The following is a 24032-nucleotide window of genomic DNA, read 5'->3' as shown; positions in this document are numbered from 1 at the left end:
AGATCAATAACCATAACTTATCTTTCATCAAAACAATCACAAGTTTATAAACAGAATAGATGTTAAACGCATAATGACTTGTAACAGCTCCTTCCTACTAGGGTTATACAAGGATTCATGCTAATATTGAACACATAACAAAGATGCTTATTTGACCGTGCAATGAATGAGGTCCCAAAAGACTTATGCAATAATCCCCATGTAGCGAGCGTTAGGTTAGCGGATCCCAGACTATCAAAGCCTTAGGTCACTAGGCACAAAGTCCCCTAGAACTTAATAACTCGAGTATTAAAGAGCTCAATCTTGATCAATTATGCATAAACATATACTTTTTTTCTTTTCTTTTTTTCTCTTTTTTTTCTTTTTTTCAATAATTTCTGAATGAGTGCGTTTCACTCCATCTCATTCAACCCTAGACTACTCATAAAAATATGAGCCGGCTACTAGCCATTTGAAGCCTAGCCTTACAACAACTAGCAATGAAATCCAAGCTTTTCTCTAGTTTAAAAATTCAGTGTTCTTTTGTCATTAAGAGAATAGCAAAAATTCTAAATATAAACCAGTGATTAAATCTCAACTCATAAACAAGCATAATTATGATCTAGATCAAAAGCAATCCTATAAGACTTTATGAAAAATTTTCTTCTGGCATGCAAATCAATTTTTTTAAGACTTAAACATCCCTCTATTCATCATCGCCACACTCAAATTAACATCAACTTATCAAATAGCATAGTTCATCTTAAGGGATTATGCTAAATATGCATGCAAATGCAACTATATGAAATCACCTAAAAAACAAACAAATATGACCTAAATGAACAATCATGCAAAACTACTAATAAAATACAACTATATGCAACATGAATCTATATGAACTATATAAACACACACAAACTAATCCTTACATTATCACCCCCAAACTTAAAGATTTCAATATCCTCATTGAAGGTAATAATAAGGATTTCAGGCATACCTAGTCAGCGGGAGGATAACCCTCCTCGGGTGGAGGATCAAGTGGCCAATCAACCTCGACACCAATGTCTGGGAAAATAGTACCAAGAGCGTGTGTCAAATCTTTAGCAAAATGTCGGTGGATGTCATGTTTGGCCTCAATACACCGAATCAACCTTCTATACTGTGCATCTCCAAGAACAAACTTATCAACTGTCTGTGGTGCACAAGAGGGACCATCTGTAAATACGGGAGGAACCGACCGGTCACCCTTTACATCATCAACAATATATCCCAAGCTCTTGTCAGGGGGTGCACCTAAGAATGCATAACTCAAGTGATCTGGCAGTGGGTTGAGCTAAAGTGTGGGAGCTTCTTCAACAGACGGCTCGAGACGCTCCTGAGAAATTTTCAACTTTGCTAACCCAAGAGAATCGAATGGCATATCCAACTTCCTCTTCCATGGAGGTGCATTCAAAACCTGCAATTGCTCAGCTCCTTCTTTATCTTCAATAACTGATTCCCTTATTAAGGATCTCTCTAAGGTATATGACTTTGGCAATTTCTCAAGTTCCGAATTCACTACAGAGTCGACCCACTCTACTTTAAAGCACTCATCTTTAGCTGTGGGTAAATTTATTGCCTTGAACACATGAAAAGTGACATTCTGATCTTGAACCTTCACCATAAGCTCTCCTTTTAGCACATCGATCATAGTTCGGCCTGTAGCCAAGAATTGTCTTCCCAAGATAATGGGAATCTTCTTATCTTCCTCGAAATCAAGAATTACAAAGTCAGCAGGGAAGATGAGTTTATTCACCTTAACCAAGACATCCTCCACTATTCCTCGCGGATAAGTGATGAAACGATCATCTAGTTGCAATGACATGTATGTCAGTTTCGGATCAGGTAGACCAAGCTTTTTGAAGATAGACAAGGGCATCTGATTGATGCTAGCTCCCAAATTACACAAACATATTCCTAATGACATATTTCCAATGGTGTAAGGAATAGTGAAACTTCCAGGATCTTTAAGCTTCAGAGGCAACTTTTGTTGCATAACAGCACTGCACTCCTCCGTTAGAGCAACGGTGTCCAGGTCATCGAGCTTCACTTTCTGAGATAGAATACCCTTCATAAACTTTGTATATCTAGGCATCTGTTCAAGAGCTTCAGCGAAGGGTATGTTGATGTGAAGTTTCTTGAACACCTCCAGAAACTTAGCAAATTACTTATCCAACTTCTGCTTCTGCAGCCTCTTAGGAAAAGGAGGTGGAGGATAGACCTGTTTCTCCCCTGTATTACCCTTAGGAGGAGTGTGTTCCACAATTTTCTTCCTTGATTCCACCTCGACATCCTTCTGCACCACTTTTTCAGCCACAACTGCATTTTCTGAAACTTGGGATTTTTCAGGCTCTTTGTCTTGCTGAATTTGGGGGCTTGCGACCTTTCCAGACTTCAAGGTGATGGCGTTCACCTAATCTTCAACTTCCCTCTTTCCTGGATTGGCTTATGTATCACGAGGAAGCATTCCTGGTGGTCGATTCAATAAGGCGTTAGCAATTTGCCCTATTTGGTCCTCCAGAGTCTTGATAGAAACAACCTGGCTTTGGCATATAAGAGCCTGTTTTTTGCACATAAGCCTCAACTCCTCCAATTCAGATTTTTCATTCGAAGATTGACCTGCATCATGAGTTTGTTATTGAAGTTGGAGTTGTTGTCTTGGTACAAACTGTTGCTGAAAACCAGGAGGATTGAATTGATTGGATCTGAACTGCTGATAAGGCTGTTGTACCACATTCTGATTATTGCTCCAGCTGAAGTTAGGATGATTCCATTTGTCAAGATGATAAGTGTTTGGAACTGGTTGTTGTGATCTCTGAAAGTTACTCATAAGCTGAGCTAATTCACTAGATATAGCGCATTGCTCTGTCGCATACGAACCTGCACAAAGCTCACAAACACTCGTCCTTTGATGAACTCCATAGTTATCCTTCGAATCGATCTTCATAGAGAACGCATTTAGTTAAGCAGTGATAGCCGTACATGTATCCACTTCAAGAATTCCTTCTACCTTGCTCTGTGGCAATCTCTGGGTTGGATACTGATATTCATTATCAGCCATCAGTTTAATTAGATCATAAGCTTCATCGTAGCTCTTAGCCTATAAGGCTCCACCTGATGCTGTATCGAGCATGGGTTTGGATTGTGCTCCCAAACCATTATAAAAACAATTGATGATCATCCAATCAGGCATTCCATGATGAGGACACTTCCTAAGCATCTCCTTGTAGCGCTCCCAAGCTTCATATAAAGATTCTCCTGATTGCTGCGCAAATTGAGTAAGAGCATTCCTGATTGCAGCTGTCTTTTCCATAGGGAAGAATTTAGTGAGAAACTTTTGAGCAAGATCTTCCCAAGTAGTAAACGAACCAGCTGGTAGAGAGTGTAACCAGCTCTTAGCCTTGTCCCTCAGAGAGAATGGGAATACTCTCAGCTTCACAGCATCTTCAGAAACACCGTTAAACTTGAAAGTGTCGCAGATCTCAATGAAATCCCTAATGTATATATTAGGATCTTCCGCTGGAGAACCCCCGAACTGGATTGAATTCTTCACCCATTTAATCGTGCTAGACTTGATTTTAAAAGTATTAACCGAGATGGCTGGTCTGACAATGCTAGACTGAATGTCATTAATCTTCGGTTGAGAATAATCCATCAAAGCCTTCGGATTCGCTGATGGTTCTCCCATTGCAACAAAAACTTCTTCAACTTTTTCCTCAACATAGACACGAGATTGAGAACGCGTTCGCATACACGCTCTCTAGAGTACCTGAAAAATAATGAGTACCCGTGTAAGTAAAATATCTTTGTCACTAAACTTTAATGATCACGGATGACAAGTACATAAACTAAACAATTAACAACACCAAGTCCCCGGCAGCGGCGCCAAAAACTTGTTAGGGCGAAAAAACGTGCTAAAATTCACGCAACTATATGCATTCACAAGTAGTATAAGATTAAGATCAAATTCGTTCCCACAGAGACTCTTTGGTTAATTTAAGAATATGCACCTATGCAACAATGATATGGTTATTATTCAATGCTAAGAAAATTAACAAGTTGAGATTGTTTATAATTAAGAATTAAACTAACAATTATAACTAAGAGAACAAGAATGGTTGACTTAATATATATGACAAATATGAGATTCTAACTTCATTACTACTTCATTCAAAGTCATTATTCTTAAATTTAGCATGCAATGGTGATGACACTAATCAGATAACACGAAACTAGTAAACGCCAACTGTCGTTGTACGAATACCCTACTACCAGACATCCACAAAAGAGATGGAAGCTGAATAGACACCAATTATGTTGAGACCCTATATGTCTATAGAATTTGACAAAATAAAGGTTTAATGCGCAAGTTATCTATCGTGATTACATAGGGCAAGTAAGATGGTTAAAATTACCTACGAATCATGCATAACAAATACATGAACCTATGCTAGCATGGCAAGTTCTAAATCTTTATATTCACTTTCGCTTGAATAAAGATTAACATGCTATCTTATATGTTAGCTACGCACATAAGACGAATAAGCACAACCAATACTAGGATATCAATCAATCACTTCACACCAAGATATTGAAATAAATTAACTATAGAAATCCATAAGTAAATCTGTTAGAACCTCACGACAACGATTAGTTCATAATCGAACTCATCATCACCATGGGTTACAATGAAAACATGATATAAAATAATATAAGAGTAATAAGGTTCAAGAATAAATTAAAAACAAGCATCCAAGTATCAACTATATTAAATAAAACAAAAGTCTTCTTCTCTGTAACCTTCTCGTGCTCTCTAGGTCTTCTTATTGCTCTCTCATTGCTCCTTGGTGTTAAAAACGTCTTTTTATTGATATATATAGGCTCCAGGATGACCAAGACCCTTAATACCTTCAATTTTTACTAAAATAAGGATTCTGGGGCAAAAACTGGGGCGGGGCGGCCGCGTTGATTGCGGGGCAGCTGCGCTGTTTTGGCAAAAAGTCAGCGCGGGCGCGCTGGTTTCTGGGGCGGCCGCGTCTGACTTCTGTACTTTTCTGTTGATTCTTCTTTTGGCCGTATCTTGAGTTCTACTCGTCAGAATTAGGCAATTCAATTACCCACGCGAAGCTAACGATATTTTCTACAACTTGAGAATGTCCTAGGCTTCCAATTCTGATCTCTTTTCAGCATATTTCCTTAAAAAGCTCCTTTCTTCATTTAAATGATGCCTGAAATGCAATAACGCGAAAACACATCAAAAATACCAATAACTTGAGTCCATAACACTAACTTAAGCTTGTACTAAAGCGTTCCTAGTAGATATAAAATCCATTTATCAGTAAACGAATAAATAAACATATTGAACCAAGCTAACTATGGTAAGAAACTAACCATGGTTAAGTTACCAAATAGTAACCTAAACTAGATAGCATGATGACCTACAAGCTAGTAATAGTAAAAGTAGAACCTAAACTAGATAGATTAGCATGGAAACCTAGGAAGCTAGCCAAGATATGTATAGATTTACTAGTACTATAATATATACAAAATCATATAACACAATCTTACACAAGAAGCATTTCAAGAAGCAAGAAAAACTTTCTCTCTCTTCCCCATACTTCTTCCATTCGGCTTCTTCAAGAAAAAAGGAGAATTCAAAACTCAAACACCCACTTCTAGCCATGGCAAAAATCCACCATAAATTCCCAAGCTTCAAACATCATAACTAAGATAAGATAAATTTTTGAGCTCATTTTATTGAGGTTTGATGGGTGAAATAAATTCAAGAAAAGTGATAATGAATAGTATAAATAGTAACTTTTCTTAGGTTTCTTGATTTTAATAGTTGATTTAGGTTCTAAAAACCCAACCAAGTATCCCCAAGACTCCACCATCATCAATAACACATCTCAAGCTTTCAAGAAATGTATAAATCTTTTCCAATCTTTATTTAAGGTTTAAGTTTCAAGAACCTTTGAAATCTTAGTTATGAACTTAGTTTTAGTGGTTGATTTATTGTAATCTTGATGTTTAGTTAATTAGTTCTAAGGTTGATGATTGTTGCCTCAAGAACATGATGTTCTTGAGAGGATTTAGTATTGGGATGATTATTTGATGATTTTTGGTGGTGGTATAATGATTTAAGACGTAAATGAAACTCGGATCGTAATCGTAACCTCGTTAAAACAAACAAAACTCAACATTAAGTTTCTGCAGAAATTCCCGAATACATAAACTGTAGTTTCTTGAAAATTAACACTTGATTATGATACACAATGTTATAAGAATCGTTTAGGCGGTTGAATCACTTGTTTCCGATTTACGGATCAAAAGTTATGACCGTTTTAGTAAAAGTGATTTACGCGATAAAAACTACTACGAATTACGAACTTTGGGAATAGAAATGCTCGACTTAAAAATATTCAAAAATCATGAAATTCTTAAAGAGAGTAATAAATAGAGTCCATTAACTTCTATAAAATTTTTAAGAGAAAATAAGGATTTTTTAATTTTATAAAAATATCAGAATCGAGACCGCGCGATTAGAAAACCGTAAGAAATCATAAGCGGAGCCGACAATGAAAATGTAAACGGACATAAAGGATTTCGAAAAGAAAGCGACCGTGACATGAATGAGTACTAAAAGGAATAATAAGAGTAAAATGAGTTGCGGGAAAGATTAATAAGTAGCGCGTATGAACGAGTCGCCATAAATAAGAACGGGATCTAACGAAATGATATATGTTTATGATAATAAATTTCCGAGCGGACCCTAGAGCATCCTCCACCTCAAAGTAACCAGGAAAGTTTACGAACCCAACTCCATATATTGTTGTGTTGTGAAATGATTGTTTTACTATCTTTTGCATCAATGCCATGTTTGCCATAATACTAAGTATTCGAGTTTTCACATCAATATCGATTGTGTTACGATGTATATATGTCGTAGAATATTTTAACGCCATCATGAGCGTGATGTATGATTATAAGACCGAGAGTCGGTCGGAATTTTAAACCGAAAACCCGGAAATCATTTCGGAGATGTTTTGGACCATTAAAAGTCCATACTTATTTTATTCAAAGGGACTCGATGTCCACTGGCGAAGTATTAAATACCTCGAATTTATATTATAACGATTTTCAAAGATCGTATTCCCTCAACTATATTTTATTATTCGAATAATAAATATTATTTCAGTTATTCATTTAATATAAGAGGAGTATTCTTCAACGATTATTATTTCAAACTCAATTAAGTATATTATTTATCTAAACATAAATTAGTTGAGGAATATTATTTCAAATATTCTTTTAAAAATATAATTATTCGAGGTTTAATTATTTAATAATTATTATTTATTTATTAATTAATTATTAAATGATTTAAAAATCATAAAACCTCCTTTTAAAGTACTTTCTGAATTTCAGAAAGTCATTCGAATACTTTCAAATCGTCGAAAAATATTATATCGACTTACTTTAAATATTTTGACTATAATTTCAAAAAAAACTCCCCCATATATATTTATATGTTGACAACGGTCAACTCACATTATCTTAGTACTTCCTCCGAAAAATTCTCAGAAGTACATATATATACATACAAATCAAAGTGTACCTATCAACAAGCAATATGCTTGGGGAACAAGATAAGTTCCAGATATCTGATGGGATTCTTACAAGGAAAAGGAGGGACAGACTCCAGTACTTCGTGGACTAGGGTGACTACCAATTTACTACCACATGAGAAGGTATCTTTGAAGGGTTTTAAGTACATAAACGCAACGAAAAACGTAAATTTAAATCTTAAAAATCGAAACCCTCTGCAGGATCCATGCGAAAAACAATATTTAATTCGTAGTTTAGTATGTTTACCTTAAGAAGCTTTATGTTAATGGAAAGATGGAGGTCTTGAATGATCACCACGTAGCCCATCGCTGAAACGATCTACGCCTTGAAGGTATCCGCATGAATGATCGCTCGGAGGATGGGTGTGTACTAGCACGTTCTTGAGGCCGCCTTCTTGCTCTCTCTCTATCTCTCTTCAAGCTGCTAGGGTTTATGTTTTATCAAGTAAAATGTGTAACCCTAATTCTATTAGAAAAAGATATTATATAGGCAAGAGCTAATGGGCCTCCAACCCTAAACTAAATTTAAGAGTTATTATTATTATTAAATTTAAAATTCTAATTATTGTATTATTAAGTCTCACTTAATTATCCAATAACTTAATTTTGGATTTAATATTAAATTCAAATTTTCTATTTATTTAATTAATTAAGTCACACTTAATTAATAAAAAATAATCTGAATTACTTACATTTAATTTAAATCCGAATTTAAATTAAATAATCCTCCAATCATTCTTTGTGCGGCCCTTTAGGTTATTATTACGTTGGCAACAATTTTAAATCTAATTTAAAATTATAAACAATGAGCGGCATCTAGTAATACATCATTGTTACCCAAGTAATAATACTTAAATCGGTGATCAATTAAACCTTTCGTGAATAATGTACAATGTAATATAATCCCTTTAGCCTTATATTATAGATCAAACTCGAGGCATACATTATGTCATCCTCTGTTAACGTTCAATCCTTCTTTCCTTGATCAATGAGTAAACTATTAAATAAATTAGTATTTGAGCACGGCCATGCATTTTATAGGCTTACTCAATCAAGAGGCCAATAATATCACTCATTTAATAAAGGAGGGCTAAATCCCATCTAGATCATTCATATTTCTCATTCGATTCATAATGTACCCAATGTCTACTTTTATTATTACCCGGTCAAGAATAACTTTTAACAATATCAAAGTATATTAATTCTCGTATAGAAATATAATGATTTCAGGTCAAAGGACCAATATATCATTATCACTGTGAGATTAACTTATGACACTTTAAACATGTAGTATCTCACAACAAGTCAATCCAGCACCATGTATTTAATACATGTGCCTGTGTTTTGACTTTAGTATCACCATACCTATGATCAGTGAGATATGATCATCAGCCAACAAACACACTAGTCTCAATGTATTTATTATCGTCCCTTAACAATAATACTTGACTAGGGATCTTTAGGAATATCAATACTCTTCTCATAATCTCATTTTTAAGTCACGTACTTAGAGATATAGTTTTACATATCATATTCCAAGGACATTTATTAATCTAACATCTTATCGCAGAAAATAAAGATATAATAAATTACTAAAGAATAATCCATATAATCATAATTAATAATCCAAATATTTCATAATATAAACATAATAGTGTTATCTCTAGGGCACAAACACTAACAATCTCCCACTTGCACTAGAGCCAATCTGTAATAACCCCAATTTTTGGGAAATTTTTGAAACCCTTATGAATAGTGTTTTTGCTGAATGAGAAAACTTTTCATGCCACACTATGTAGGGGTTCTGATATGGATATTCTGAGATTTTATTAGTACTTTATATGGGATATAAGTGTATGTAAAGATCGTCAGAATCCAAATCCGAACACTTTGATTTTTCCGGGAAATCCACTAGATACGGAGAGAATTGAGTATAAGGTAACAGGATAAAAAGGATTTAAATTAAAGGATTATAGGAGAGGATCATAAAAGGAATATAATATATTGAGAAAGGTTAAGGGAACCTAAGTAATAAGATCCCGGGTATGATCCCTCAAACGATAAACGAAAACGAAAGTTAAGCGAACCGTATAACAGATCAACGGTCATTAGGCAAACAATTAGGAAGTTAAGCAAAGGGATTAGAGGAAGTGATGTCACCCAACCAATGAGAAGAGGACAAGGAAGGGAGGATGACATAGCAATGTGATGTAAGCATGACATAGGGAAGGAGGAGGTGTGGTTGGTTTATAACCACACAAATATAAGGTTATTAAGGTAATTAACCAAAAACAAAACAAAAAACAACCAAGCTAAGCCAAACAAATCAAAAAACACAAAATCATTTCATTCTCATCATCTTGCTCTCGGCTTTTCATCTTTTTCAAGGGCAAGAATTTCAAAAATCAAGTTCCAAGCATTGTTAAATCACAAGGTAATTATCTAAGCTTCCTTGTACATAGATATGGATATGCTATAAGTTTAAGCTCCTAATTCCTTCACAATCTCTTCCAATAAATCAAGGAAGAAGATGGTGAATAGTAACCTTCAAGAAATAACTTTAGTTTTCTTGAATTTTTATGAAAGATTAAGGTTATACAAGCAAGGATCAAGGTTCTTTTAGGCATTCAAAGCTCTTGGGTTGTGTTAGGAAGCTTCAAGGAGGTATAAACAACTTTCACCTTTAACTTATATTTTGAACTTTGAGTTTTGATGAGTTTATGGATGGATTAATGTATATATAGAAATATCCATGTATGTATAGCAAGATCCATGTATGTTAGATAGTTTGGTTGGATTTGTGGTGATTTTGGATATGAATCTTGGTTAATGGTTAATGAATCTTAAGTTATGGTTAGTAGATCATGTTTGTGGTTGAATAAGTTGGAAAACCTTGAGATTATGGACTGACTTTGCCTTGATATAAGTTGTGTTTGAGGTATTGGTGATGGTTGGGTGGTTTGTAGTGAATTGGTAAAGAATTGGAGTGGTATAAATATTGGTAATCGCGTAAACATAGCCGTCGTAACGTCCGATTTTCTTTGGACTGTTTTTGTGCATAATATTAGGACCCGAGAACCCCCTGCTAGATTATGACCACTGCCATGTTTAGATAGCTCATGTTACGAGCTTCGTTTTGATATGTAGTTCGTTCGATTCCGATGCACGGTTTAGGAGAAACGACCGTTTCAAGTAACGGCGTTTCGCGAACGAAATTTTTCCCCTCGCCTTACTTTGAAACATAGGTTAAAGACCAAAAAGGGTTAATTAATGTATCAAACATTTATGGTAAGTGTGTTAGGCAGTTGGTAAGACACTCGCGAAGGAATCGCCTTAAAACTCGTAAAGGTTAAATTATTAAAAATGGTGGAGCCGAGGGTACTCGAGTGACTTAAGCGAATCAGTGAGCGCAAAACAAGCGTTAGAGTCTAAGTTAGTTAAAGTATAGATTTACAAGTGATTTTGGTTTAATCCCAACTTACTTGTTGTTATAGGTTACCAGACTCGTCCCGAGCCATTCGTAACCCCCAGTCGCTCAGGCAAGTATTCTATCCGTTATACTGTTGTTGTGATGTATACACTTGTATATGCATTATCTTGCGATAGATGCATGTTGGTTATTTAGCAAATTCTTGCGATATATTGTAGCATGTGATATGGTATATATGCATGCCTGTTTCATATTCTTGAAATATATATCTGTTGGTTCAGTTGATAATACCTATGCTAGAGGATAGCGGTATCTTGCATATACCCTTAGTATAGGGACCCAAAGGTGAAAATATTTTCTAAAACCGGGAGTCGAGGATCCCGAGTAGATTTTGTATATATATGGATATGGATATATATATATATATATATATATTTATATATATATATGGTCATAGTTTTCAAAACTATAAATCGAATAAGGTTTATTCGATAACTTTAACTTTATTTATTATTGAATATTATTTCGAATATTATTCGAAGGCGTATGACTCCTTTTATTTATTTATCTGAATATTATTTGAATATTCATTCGAGGGCTTATGACTCTTTTATATTATTTATTGAATATTATTTGAATATTCATTCGAGGGCTTATGACTCTTTTATATTATTTATTGAATATTATTTGAATATTCATTCGAGGGCTTATGACTCTTTTATATTATTTATTGAATATTATTTGAATATTCATTCGAGGGCTTATGACTCTTTTATATTATTAGTGAATATTATTGAATATTCATTTGAGGATCTATGACTCCGATTATTTGCTGAGATATATTCTTTATTTTATTAAAGAATAAGGTGTTAATAATCAAACTTATTTTCGATTATTCAAATAAAGATAATACTTTCATATAAGTATATCTTTGGTTATTTAATACTCGTTTCAAGTATAAATTTTAATACTTCTACTTCAATTATTTTTATAAAGATTATTCTTTATGGGAATATTATTTAATTAATAATATTCAGTCATTTTCTAAATATTCTGGGGACTGATTTACTTCATTAAATCAGCTTTACTCCAAACACTCTATAAAGTGTTTTCGAGTCTTCAAAATGATTTTTTTTAAAAGTTAGAGCGGATCCCAAAACTCATTTTTATATTTAAGATCTTCCTTTTTAAGGGGATTTAAATACTCGCTTAAAACCTGAGGGATCCGGCTCTGTGGTGTATTTTATATTCGCAACAAGGTTGCAGTTTTGGTAAATGAATTGATTACTTACCCAACGTTCGGGAAGTAAGTCCATCTATTGAGTCGGCATAAGCAACATGGGCTCAGTGGGCGTCCATGATAGTGTAAGTGGCTCAGTGGGAGTCCATCAAATGCATAAGTGGCTGAGTGGCAGTCCAGCATAGGTCCTAATGCGGCCAGGGTGATGACCAGTGGGGAATTCGTCCATCTACTAGTAGAAAAGGTTACTAATGGGTATCTTTGCCTGATCAGCAAGATATCTGGTTTATGCCAAAATTCTTTTCCTTTCCAAAATTCATTGGATGTTTCAAACTCTGTTCATACTTTGCATGACAGAGGTTTTCAGGAAATGTATAAAGAAGATGTATATGTGGATATATATATATATATCAGAACTTAATGAAGTATATCCTAACTTCATTTCCTTTAATAATATTTCAAAGATTGAATCTATTCAAGTCTTATCTTGTGGTCTCATCAGTGGGATGAACTTTTGAAAACTAATTATAACTTGAACGGTGGTAGTTCAAGTAGTATTGGGAAAGATATAAGTATATTGGGGTATTTGGTAACCTCATCTTTTAAACTTATATCTAATTAATAATTGTCTTATGAATGACAAAGATTTTCAGAAAAACGTTGAGACAAGGTTAGATATATGAGATCACCTTGCAACGATATTTTTTATACAGTTATACACTGGGACTTTGTGTATATTATGCATGGAAGAGGACTTCCAATATTTTGAAAAGTATATATGTATATATATATACTGAATATTTTGCGACTTTATCGCATTAAGTTATCAACTTGGTTCATTTCTTTTGACCAAGATTTTCATGAGTACTATGAGAAGGCTCATATACTATTAATCATTATACATATTATTTTGGTGGGCTTGCCGCTCACCCTTGCTTTCTTCTTTTATCACACAACATCAGATAGACAAGATGAACCGGACCAAGCTCCCGATTCGCAAGAGGTTAGGAGACGCTCTGCAGTTTTCTAGAAGCACTGACGCCGCCATAACTGAGGTAGGAACTACCAATAGGCTAGGCTTTCAACTTCTGATGTGCCAGATTTATGTATATTTATGAATTGTAATAATGGCAAAGAAATGTAAATTTATTCAGAAAACCTTTTAAGGTGTATTGGCAGATAATTGTGGAATATAATTACTTGTGGTTATTTTTTTGGATGTTCATCTCTGAGACTATAACGTGTGGTGTGTGTGTTTATTGTGGGGTCACAGTACAGAGTAGTTGAGTAATTATTAAGATTGGATGTTATTAAGGGAAATGGAACTCGTGACAACCCGGATCCCCGACCCCGGATTTGGGGGTGTTACAGAAGTGGTATCAGAGCTAAGCGTTATAAACCTCAGAGATGATGGGACGTTAAGATAATAAGTTCACTAAGATAATAAGAACTCTTGCCAAGTTCATAGTCGGACTACCTAACGTAGTACTGACAGTTAAAACCCTTATGGGAACCCTTATAAATGTAGCGATAGAAGCGTAGTTCGTTATCGTATATGGTAGCGGGACTCCGAACCCTGAAGTTGAGGAACATCAACGCGATGATGTTTTATTATTTATTGGGGATCAGATTATGGATCCGATAGAGCGTCCTAACACGGGACCGGATGATGTTGATATTGAGGATATAGCGGTTGAGGATGTTGTCCTAGAAGGGATAGTTGCTGAGGAGGATCCCATGGAGGATCCTGACAAGAATGAATAAAGGACCACTGAGAAATTGATGACCATGGTTAGGGCAACTACCAGAGGTAGGATTGGCCGGTCACTACCGGAGGTTCGTTCAAGTTGTAAAGATAGTAGCCCCTTTAACGCGGCTTACTCGTAAGACTGAGAAGTTCGAATGGACAGAGAAATGCGAGAACAGCTTTCAAGAACTGAAGCAGAGGTTGGTGATGGCCCCTATGCTGGCGTTGCCGGATGGAAAAAGGAGATTTTGTGATTTGTAAGTGACGCTTCGCATAAGGAATTAGGGTGCTTCTTAGCACAGCAAGATAATCGCGTCTGCGTCAAGACAATTAAGGTAATATGAAATTCGATATCCCCGCCCATGAGCTTAGGCTCGTGGCAATAGTTTTACCCTAAAGATTGGAGGCACTACTTGTATGGAGAGAAGTGCGAGAATTACCTAAGCCATAAGTGCTCTAGTACATTCTTACGTAGAAAGAGCTCAACATACGCCAGAGGAGGCGGTTAGAGCTAATCAAGAATTATGATTGGGAGATTCTTTATCATTCGGGGAAAGCCAATATGGTGGCTGATGCCCTTAGTAAAAAGGAGAGACTCAAGATGATAATGTCTTTTGGAGAGTTTATAAGAGATTTTGAGAAAATGGAAATAGTAGTGAAGGTAACCGGAGCCGGTACCGAAAAGCTGTTTGAGATAGCAATACAACCCGAATTATTGGAAAAGATCATATTGTGCCAGAAAAAGTTATGTATGAAGGCAGAGAGCCAACAAATAGATAAGAGGTTAATACCGAGAAAAATGAGAAGGGAATAATGAGGTATTCCTACAGAATTTGGGTTCCAAATGTTCAAGAGCTTAAAGATGAGATCTTAGATGAAAGCTAGTTTGAGGAATAAGATTTAGAGCAAACCCTGAACGTGATAGTCAGGGAGGTCGCCATCAAGATAGAAGGAACCCATGACATAATGGAGTCGAAAATGAGGATTTTAAATTAAAAGATGACCCCAATTATGGGGAGTAGGATGAAACATTTCATACTAAGGAAACAAAAAGTCGAGTAAGGAAAGGAGACCCGAGATGGTACCCCTATACGACAATTCATGGACCTGTCTAAAGAGAACTTAGACTATTATCCCCAACCACCACCCTGAGGAGACAGTACGGTGAGAAATTCTTTCAGGACCTTTAAGTCGCTAAGCTCTCAGAGTTCCATGGAACAAGCTGACCCAGCCGAGGCAAGAGCCTGGATAAAGGAAATAGAGGAATCATTTGAGATTCTAAATGATTGACGAACCACAAAGGACTGTTTTTGTCACTTACCCTCCTAAGAGAGAGGCCACCCGCTGGTGAAAGACCAAGAAAGGCACGGAGCCAGAGGTTATAATAAACTGATTTAAGTTCAGTCAATTGTTTTAGGAAAGTACTTCCCAAGGTTATGGAGATAGTGTAAAAGCTTTAGAGACAGAACAAAGGCAGATGAGTATGATGAATTATGAATCTAAGTTGTAAAAGTTATCAAGATTCATTCTGAGGACACGAATCCAGAATGACGGGATGTATGAAATCAATGTTTATGTTGTGTTGGTCCATGAAATAATGATAAGAGAAAGGAAAATAAAAAGAAACTGAAGTGGAAAGGAATATAAAGGCAATAGAGTTTGAGGAATGATAAGGGAGTTGGGTATGAGGAAACCCTAAAGACTCGTAGCAATAGACATAGAAAAGTATGTAATCGTCAGGATGAGGGTGATATACCATGAGTTAAATTGATGGTTGAAGGTATAAGAGATACATATATATTATCCCATGTAAGTTGGGAGGATTCGAAGAAACCTTGAGATAGTTCGAAGGATAAATAATGAGACGCGGATAGACTGAGGAGACAAGAAAGTAAGAAATTAAGAAAATTGGATGAAGGAAGTGACCTTCAAGAATGTGAAGTGTAAGACCGGTGGCTTGATACCCAGGAAGGGGGACGCCAGGTATGAAAGATATCCCAACATTGAGATGACTGTTGAGATAAACAACAAAAGTAAATAAGGATTTATTAAGAAGAAGTTCACGTTGAACGCGACCAATATCTTCCAGATCATCCATGTGATCATTACCAAATCAGGAAAGAAAAGCGGATAACCATTTTTATCTTTTGGAGGCCATGTGGATTGACCTTAACTTGAATAAGGATGCTATTGTGAAATTCGGTATAGACTATCGAGGTGGAAATGATTGAATAAGATACCCTTATCAGGGATATATGACTTTATTTATCCATGGAAGGATGCTTGTACCTTTTTAAAGGTGGAATTAAGGATAGAACATCGGTAACTTAAAACGAATCCTAGGGGACTGCATAAAGGTTGGCATGTCACCCTTAATAGGGACAGTATGAGTTTTGACAGTATGATTGGGAAAGGGTTAAGGTAACAACAACCTTTAAGAATCAGTGGAGAAATTTTTCAGAAGAATATAGACAATGGTTCTAGTATTAGTAAATGGTATTGTGATATGCCCTGTATCTAGGGAATACAGGAGGAACGATTGAAGGATAACCTTAGAGGTTTTACAAGGAAAAAGGTAATATTCAGAATTCTCAAGAATAGAAATGTTGATAAAGGAAATATGACGTAATTATAATGTTGCCAAGTGAGGCACGTGCTAAACCACGAGAAAGTATGGATCGAACCAGTAATGGTCGAAATTGTTCAGGGCAATTAGGACTTAAGATAAAAGATGTTCTAATTATGATTGAGCGTCAGTCATGACAGTGATTAACCTCTAAAGACTGAGCAATAACTTATGGAAAAATGGTGATTTTTTTTTACTCATCAGATTTTAAGGAAAACATCTTCACATAAGCTGTGATTGAAATAAGGTAGAAAATATATTTGGAGGTGGTTAAAATGATATTGACTGTAAGGAAATTTTACTATCAGGAAAGGCTAAAGAGGTGGCCGACACTTTAAAGGTAAGAGAATAATTATAGGCGCTTGTGCCAAAAGAATACAGTGATGATGGTTAAAACTGTGAAGGTTATATTATGGTTTGGAAGATTGACATTCCTTCTGATGACTGTGCAATACCCAACCGTAATAGTAGTTGGTAAAGGTTTAATTCGTGTAATCGCCAGGAACGGGCTATCTATCTTAGGAGGTACTACCTTGAGAATAATCCAGGACCATGTTTCAAAAAGGACTAAACGAACCTTTGAGTTAAGTCTTCTATTTAAGGCATATGACTAAGAATGGTATTAACCTGCTATCGTTGCTTTGATTGAAACTCTTCTGCAATTTTATCTACTTCATGTCATGAAAGTACGTCAGAGTTTGGAGTGTTCTTCATGAGTTGTGATTGGTGGTTATGTTAACTCCTTAGGAGAATTAGATACGAGATGTATGGACTCCGTATGGTTAGATATTAAGATTTTATGGAAAAGTGAATGACGACAGTAGGTCAGTGGTGGACCATAGTAAGGCAGCAATGATTCTGCGAGTAATGAGCTGATTACAACCGTGAGAGTTGTATTGGAATGGGTGTTGAGATTGAGTACCACTAATCGGGTCGTGGTAGTGTATAAGTTATCATTGATAGACTAATTAAGTAGAGTATCTACCTAGTGAATTATTATTCTTTCTTATCAATAGAGAGTCGTATTATTATACGAGGAAGGTTGCGGTGCAAGTATAGAATTCTAGTAGCGATGATGTATAGAATGAGATCCCAGATTCGATTTTCGATGTCGAGGGAGTTTCAAAGGTGATTGTGTATAAGCTCGAGGAAGAGCATGGGTCCATAGAATGATGAACGGAATAGAAATATTTAGGCATGTGAAATAGGATGCTATAATACTTGATGTTGATATAAATACATATATGTTTTGTTCTCCTATGACAAACCTCTATAGTTCAGAGGTAGGTTCCAAGCCAGATATTTTGTGGCAGTATATTTTTATATATATATACAATTCTCTTCAGTTCATTCTTTTCTCTTCTTTTCATTTCATGTAAGCTGAGAAGAACAACCCTTCCAGAAGGGGAGGTATTGCCGAATGACTATCTATCTGTGTGATAGAAGCCGAGTAGGATACCAGCTATTGTTTAATTGCTTGTCAAGTACTAAAGGCTGGCCACCTTCTGTACTAACTATGCGATATAACAAGTGTTCATGATCATAGTGATCTCTCAACAAATTCCTTTACTTCTATTTGATTGATCAAATTTTGGAAAATAGAAACAACTGAAAAAGGAGTAATAAAGTGGTGGTGGTATTCAGAATGGGAACACATTCGTAATACTAAGGTTGACGTGGTTATTAAATGGTTATAGAACGCTAGCGAGCAAAAGTATAACCAGTATAATATTAGGAACGGAAGGTAGTAGCGATTACGAACTGGAAAAGAATGGGTATTAAGAAGCAAAAGCTATAAATCTAGAAGCTATAATGAGAGTCTGTGCAATAGACTTGAAAGAAATTGGAATGATCACATAACGCGGATTGAGTTTTCTTATGACAATAGATCATATGTCAGTATTAAGATATCGCCTTATGAGATCCTTGAGGGAAGACAATGTCGATCTCCCTTATGTTAGGATGAAGTTGTAGAGCGCAAGATGCTCGGACCCGCAGTAGTCCAAAGGACCAAGGATATGATAGATCCAATCAGAGGACGGCTGGTAGTAGCCCAAGATGGACATGATAAGTATGTTGATTTGACACGAAAGGATAAAGAGTATGAAATAGGGGACCTAGTAATGTTATAGGTATCCCTTGGAAAGGATTGATGAGGTTCGGAAAGAAAGGAAAGCTAAGACTACAATTTGTTGGACCCTTGGATATATTAAGACGTTTGGGAAGTTAGCATATGAGCTAGCCCTAACCCCGAACATGTAGCAGGTCGTAACGTGTTTCACGTATCAATGTTAAGGAAGTGTAATTCAGATGCCAGATAAATAGAGGCATATGAGCGCATAGATATGCAACCCGACGTAACCTATATGGAGCAACCAGAAAGGGTTATAGATCGAAAAGGGACAAGTGCTTAGGTGAAGGGTTATCAAACTAGTCAGAGTTTGATGGTAGAACCACAATGTGGGAAAATTGACTTGAGAGTTAGAAAGTGCAATACTAAGAAAGTATCCCTATTCATTTCTATCTGATTCCGGGACGGAATCCTTTTAAGGAGGGGAGACTGTAATAACCCCAATTTTTGGGAAATTTTTGAAACCCTTATGAATAGTGTTTTTGCTGAATGAGAAAACTTTTCATGCCACACTATGTAGGAGTTCTGATATGGATATTCTGAGATTTTATTAGTACTTTATATGGGATATAAGTGTATGTAAAGATCGTCAGAATCCAAATCCGAACACTTTGATTTTTCCCGGAAATCCACTAGATACGGAGAGAATTGAGTATAAGGTAACAGGATAAAAAGGATTTAAATTAAAGGATTATAGGAGAGGATCATAAAAGGAATATAATATATTGAGAAAGGTTAAGGGAACCTAAGTAATAAGATCCCGGGTATGATCCTTCAAACGATAAACGAAAACGAAAGTTAAGCGAACCGTATAACAGATCAGCGGTCATTAGGCAAACAATTAGGAAGTTAAGCAAAGGGATTAGAGGAAGTGATGTCACCCAACCAATGAGAAGAGGACAAGGAAGGGAGGATGACATAGCAATGTGATGTAAGCATGACATAGGGAAGGAGGAGGTGTGGTTGGTTTATAACCACACAAATATAAGGTTATTAAGGTAATTAACCAAAAACAAAACAAAAAACAACCAAGCTAAGCCAAACAAATCAAAAAACACAAAATCATTTCATTCTCATCATCTTGCTCTCGGCTTTTCATCTTTTTCAAGGGCAAGAATTTCAAAAATCAAGTTCCAAGCATTGTTAAATCACAAGGTAATTATCTAAGCTTCCTTGTACATAGATATGGATATGCTATAAGTTTAAGCTCCTAATTCCTTCACAATCTCTTCCAATAAATCAAGGAAGAAGATGGTGAATAGTAACCTTCAAGAAATAACTTTAGTTTTCTTGAATTTTTATGAAAGATTAAGGTTATACAAGCAAGGATCAAGGTTCTTTTAGTCATTCAAAGCTCTTGGGTTGTGTTAGGAAGCTTCAAGGAGGTATAAACAACTTTCACCTTTAACTTATAGTTTGAACTTTGAGTTTTGATGAGTTTATGGATGGATTAATGTATATATAGAAATATCCATGTATGTATAGCAAGATCCATGTATGTTAGATAGTTTGGTTGGATTTGTGGTGATTTTGGATATGAATCTTGGTTAATGGTTAATGAATCTTAAGTTATGGTTAGTAGATCATGTTTGTGGTTGAATAAGTTGGAAAACCTTGAGATTATGGACTGACTTTGCCTTGATATAAGTTGTGTTTGAGGTATTGGTGATGGTTGGGTGGTTTGTAGTGAATTGGTAAAGAATTGGAGTGGTATAAATATTGGTAATCGCGTAAACATAGCCGTCGTAACGTCCGATTTTCTTTGGACTGTTTTTGTGCATAATATTAGGACCCGAGAACCCCCTGCTAGATTATGACCACTGCCATGTTTAGATAGCTCATGTTACGAGCTTCGTTTTGATATGTAGTTCATTCGATTCCGATGCACGGTTTAGGAGAAACGACCGTTTCAAGTAACGGCGTTTCGCGAACGAAATTTTTCCCCTCGCCTTACTTTGAAACATAGGTTAAAGACCAAAAAGGGTTAATTAATGTATGAAACATTTATGGTAAGTGTGTTAGGCAGTTGGTAAGACACTCGCGAAGGAATCGCCTTAAAACTCGTAAAGGTTAAATTATTAAAAATGGTGGAGCCGAGGGTACTCGAGTGACTTAAGCGAATCAGTGAGCGCAAAACAAGCGTTAGAGTCTAAGTTAGTTAAAGTATAGATTTACAAGTGATTTTGGTTTAATCCCAACTTACTTGTTGTTATAGGTTACCAGACTCGTCCTGAGCCATTCGTAACCCCCAGTCGCTCAGGCAAGTATTCTATCCGTTATACTGTTGTTGTGATGTATACACTTGTATATGCATTATCTTGCGATAGATGCATGTTGGTTATTTAGCAAATTCTTGCGATATATTGTAGCATGTGATATGGTATATATGCATGCCTGTTTCATATTCTTGAAATATATATCTGTTGGTTCAGTTGATAATACCTATGCTAGAGGATAGCGGTATCTTGCATATACCCTTAGTATAGGGACCCAAAGGTGAAAATATTTTCTAAAACCGGGAGTCGAGGATCCCGAGTAGATTTTGTATATATATGGATATGGATATATATATATATATATTTATATATATATATATGGTCATAGTTTTCAAAACTATAAATCGAATAAGGTTTATTCGATAACTTTAAGTTTATTTATTATTGAATATTATTTCGAATATTATTCGAAGGCGTATGACTCCTTTTATTTATTTATCTGAATATTATTTGAATATTCATTCGAGGGCTTATGACTCTTTTATATTATTTATTGAATATTATTTGAATATTCATTCGAGGGCTTATGACTCTTTTATATTATTTATTGAATATTATTTGAATATTCATTCGAGGGCTTATGACTCTTTTATATTATTTATTGAATATTATTTGAATATTCATTCGAGGGCTTATGACTCTTTTATATTATTAGTGAATATTATTGAATATTCATTTGAGGATCTATGACTCCGATTATTTGCTGAGATATATTCTTTATTTTATTAAAGAATAAGGTGTTAATAATCAAACTTATTTTCGATTATTCAAATAAAGATAATACTTTCATATAAGTATATCTTTGGTTATTTAATACTCGTTTCAAGTATAAATTTTAATACTTCTACTTCAATTATTTTTATAAAGATTATTCTTTATGGGAATATTATTTAATTAATAATATTCAGTCATTTTCTAAATATTCTGGGGACTGATTTACTTCATTAAATCAGCTTTACTCCAAACACTCTATAAAGTGTTTTCGAGTCTTCAAAATGATTTTTTTTAAAAGTTAGAGCGGATCCCAAAACTCATTTTTATATTTAAGATCTTCCTTTTTAAGGGGATTTAAATACTCGCTTAAAACCTGAGGGATCCGGCTCTGTGGTGTATTTTATATTCGCAACAAGGTTGCAGTTTTGGTAAATGAATTGATTACTTACCCAACGTTCGGGAAGTAAGTCCATCTATTGAGTCGGCATAAGCAACATGGGCTCAGTGGGCGTCCATGATAGTGTAAGTGGCTCAGTGGGAGTCCATCAAATGCATAAGTGGCTGAGTGGCAGTTCAGCATAGGTCCTAATGCGGCCAGGGTGATGACCAGTGGGGAATTCGTCCATCTACTAGTAGAAAAGGTTACTAATGGGTATCTTTGCCTGATCAGCAAGATATCTGGTTTATGCCAAAATTCTTTTCCTTTCCAAAATTCATTGGATGTTTCAAACTCTGTTCATACTTTGCATGACAGAGGTTTTCAGGAAATGTATAAAGAAGATGTATATGTGGATATATATATATATCAGAACTTAATGAAGTATATCCTAACTTCATTTCCTTTAATAATATTTCAAAGATTGAATCTATTCAAGTCTTATCTTGTGGTCTCATCAGTGGGATGAACTTTTGAAAACTAATTATAACTTGAACGGTGGTAGTTCAAGTAGTATTGGGAAAGATATAAGTATATTGGGGTATTTGGTAACCTCATCTTTTAAACTTATATCTAATTAATAATTGTCTTATGAATGACAAAGATTTTCAGAAAAACGTTGAGACAAGGTTAGATATATGAGATCACCTTGCAACGATATTTTTTCAGTTATACACTGGGACTTTGTGTATATTATGCATGGAAGAGGACTTCCAATATTTTGAAAAGTATATATGTATATATATATATACTGAATATTTTGCGACTTTATCGCATTAAGTTATCAACTTGGTTCATTTCTTTTGACCAAGATTTTCATGAGTACTATGAGAAGGCTCATATACTATTAATCATTATACATATTATTTTGGTGGGCTTGCCGCTCACCCTTGCTTTCTTCTTTTATCACACAACATCAGATAGACAAGATGAACCGGACCAAGCTCCCGATTCGCAAGAGGTTAGGAGATGCTCTGCAGTTTTCTAGAAGCACTGACGCCGCCATAACTGAGGTAGGAACTACCAATAGGCTAGGCTTTCAACTTCTGATGTGCCAGATTTATGTATATTTATGAATTGTAATAATGGCAAAGAAATGTAAATTTATTCAGAAAACCTTTTAAGGTGTATTGGCAGATAATTGTGGAATATAATTACTTGTGGTTATTTTTTTGGATGTTCATCTCTGAGACTATAACGTGTGGTGTGTGTGTTTATTGTGGGGTCACAGTACAGAGTAGTTGAGTAATTATTAAGATTGGATGTTATTAAGGGAAATGGAACTCGTGACAACCCGGATCCCCGACCCCGGATTTGGGGGTGTTACACAATCACCCATGTATCTAATACCCATGGAACTAGTATGACCTTCGTGCTTTTTCTGCGACAAAGCCTTAGTCAGTGGGTCGGTAACATTATCATCAGTATGCACTTTACATATATGTATATCTCCTCTTTCATTAATCTCTCGAATGAGGTGATATCTCCAAAGTATATGCTTTTCCCGGAAATGGGACCTTGGTTCTTTAGCCTGCGCGATGGCTCCATTATTATCACAGTAAAGATCAACTGGATCTGTGATCGATGGAACCACACCAAGTCTTGTTATGAATTTCTGTATCCAAACAGCCCCTTTGGCTGATTCAATGACAGCAATATACTCATCTTCCATTGTAGAATCAGCTATTGTCTCTTGCTTTGAACTCTTCCAGCTTACAGCACCTCTATTAAGGCAAAACACAAAACTTGGCTGAGATACTGAATCGTCTCTGTCTGTCTGAAAGCT

General features: G+C 35.5%; 1 non-coding gene across 1 annotated transcript; it reads left to right on the top strand.

Annotated features, from left to right (window-relative positions):
• Positions 1-3209: 3209 nt before the first annotated feature.
• LOC141663087 (small nucleolar RNA R71) lies at positions 3210-3316 on the top strand. The gene has a single exon (XR_012551172.1). It is a non-coding gene; the product is annotated as a small nucleolar RNA R71 (small nucleolar RNA).
• The last annotated feature ends 20716 nt before the right edge of the window (positions 3317-24032 follow it).

Source organism: Apium graveolens, chromosome 5, assembly GCF_009905375.1.
Source record: "Apium graveolens cultivar Ventura chromosome 5, ASM990537v1, whole genome shotgun sequence".
In the NCBI taxonomy this organism is placed as follows: Eukaryota; Viridiplantae; Streptophyta; class Magnoliopsida; order Apiales; family Apiaceae; genus Apium; species Apium graveolens.
Note: the sequence above shows the minus strand (reverse complement) of the source record. Positions and strands in the feature narration are given on the sequence as shown.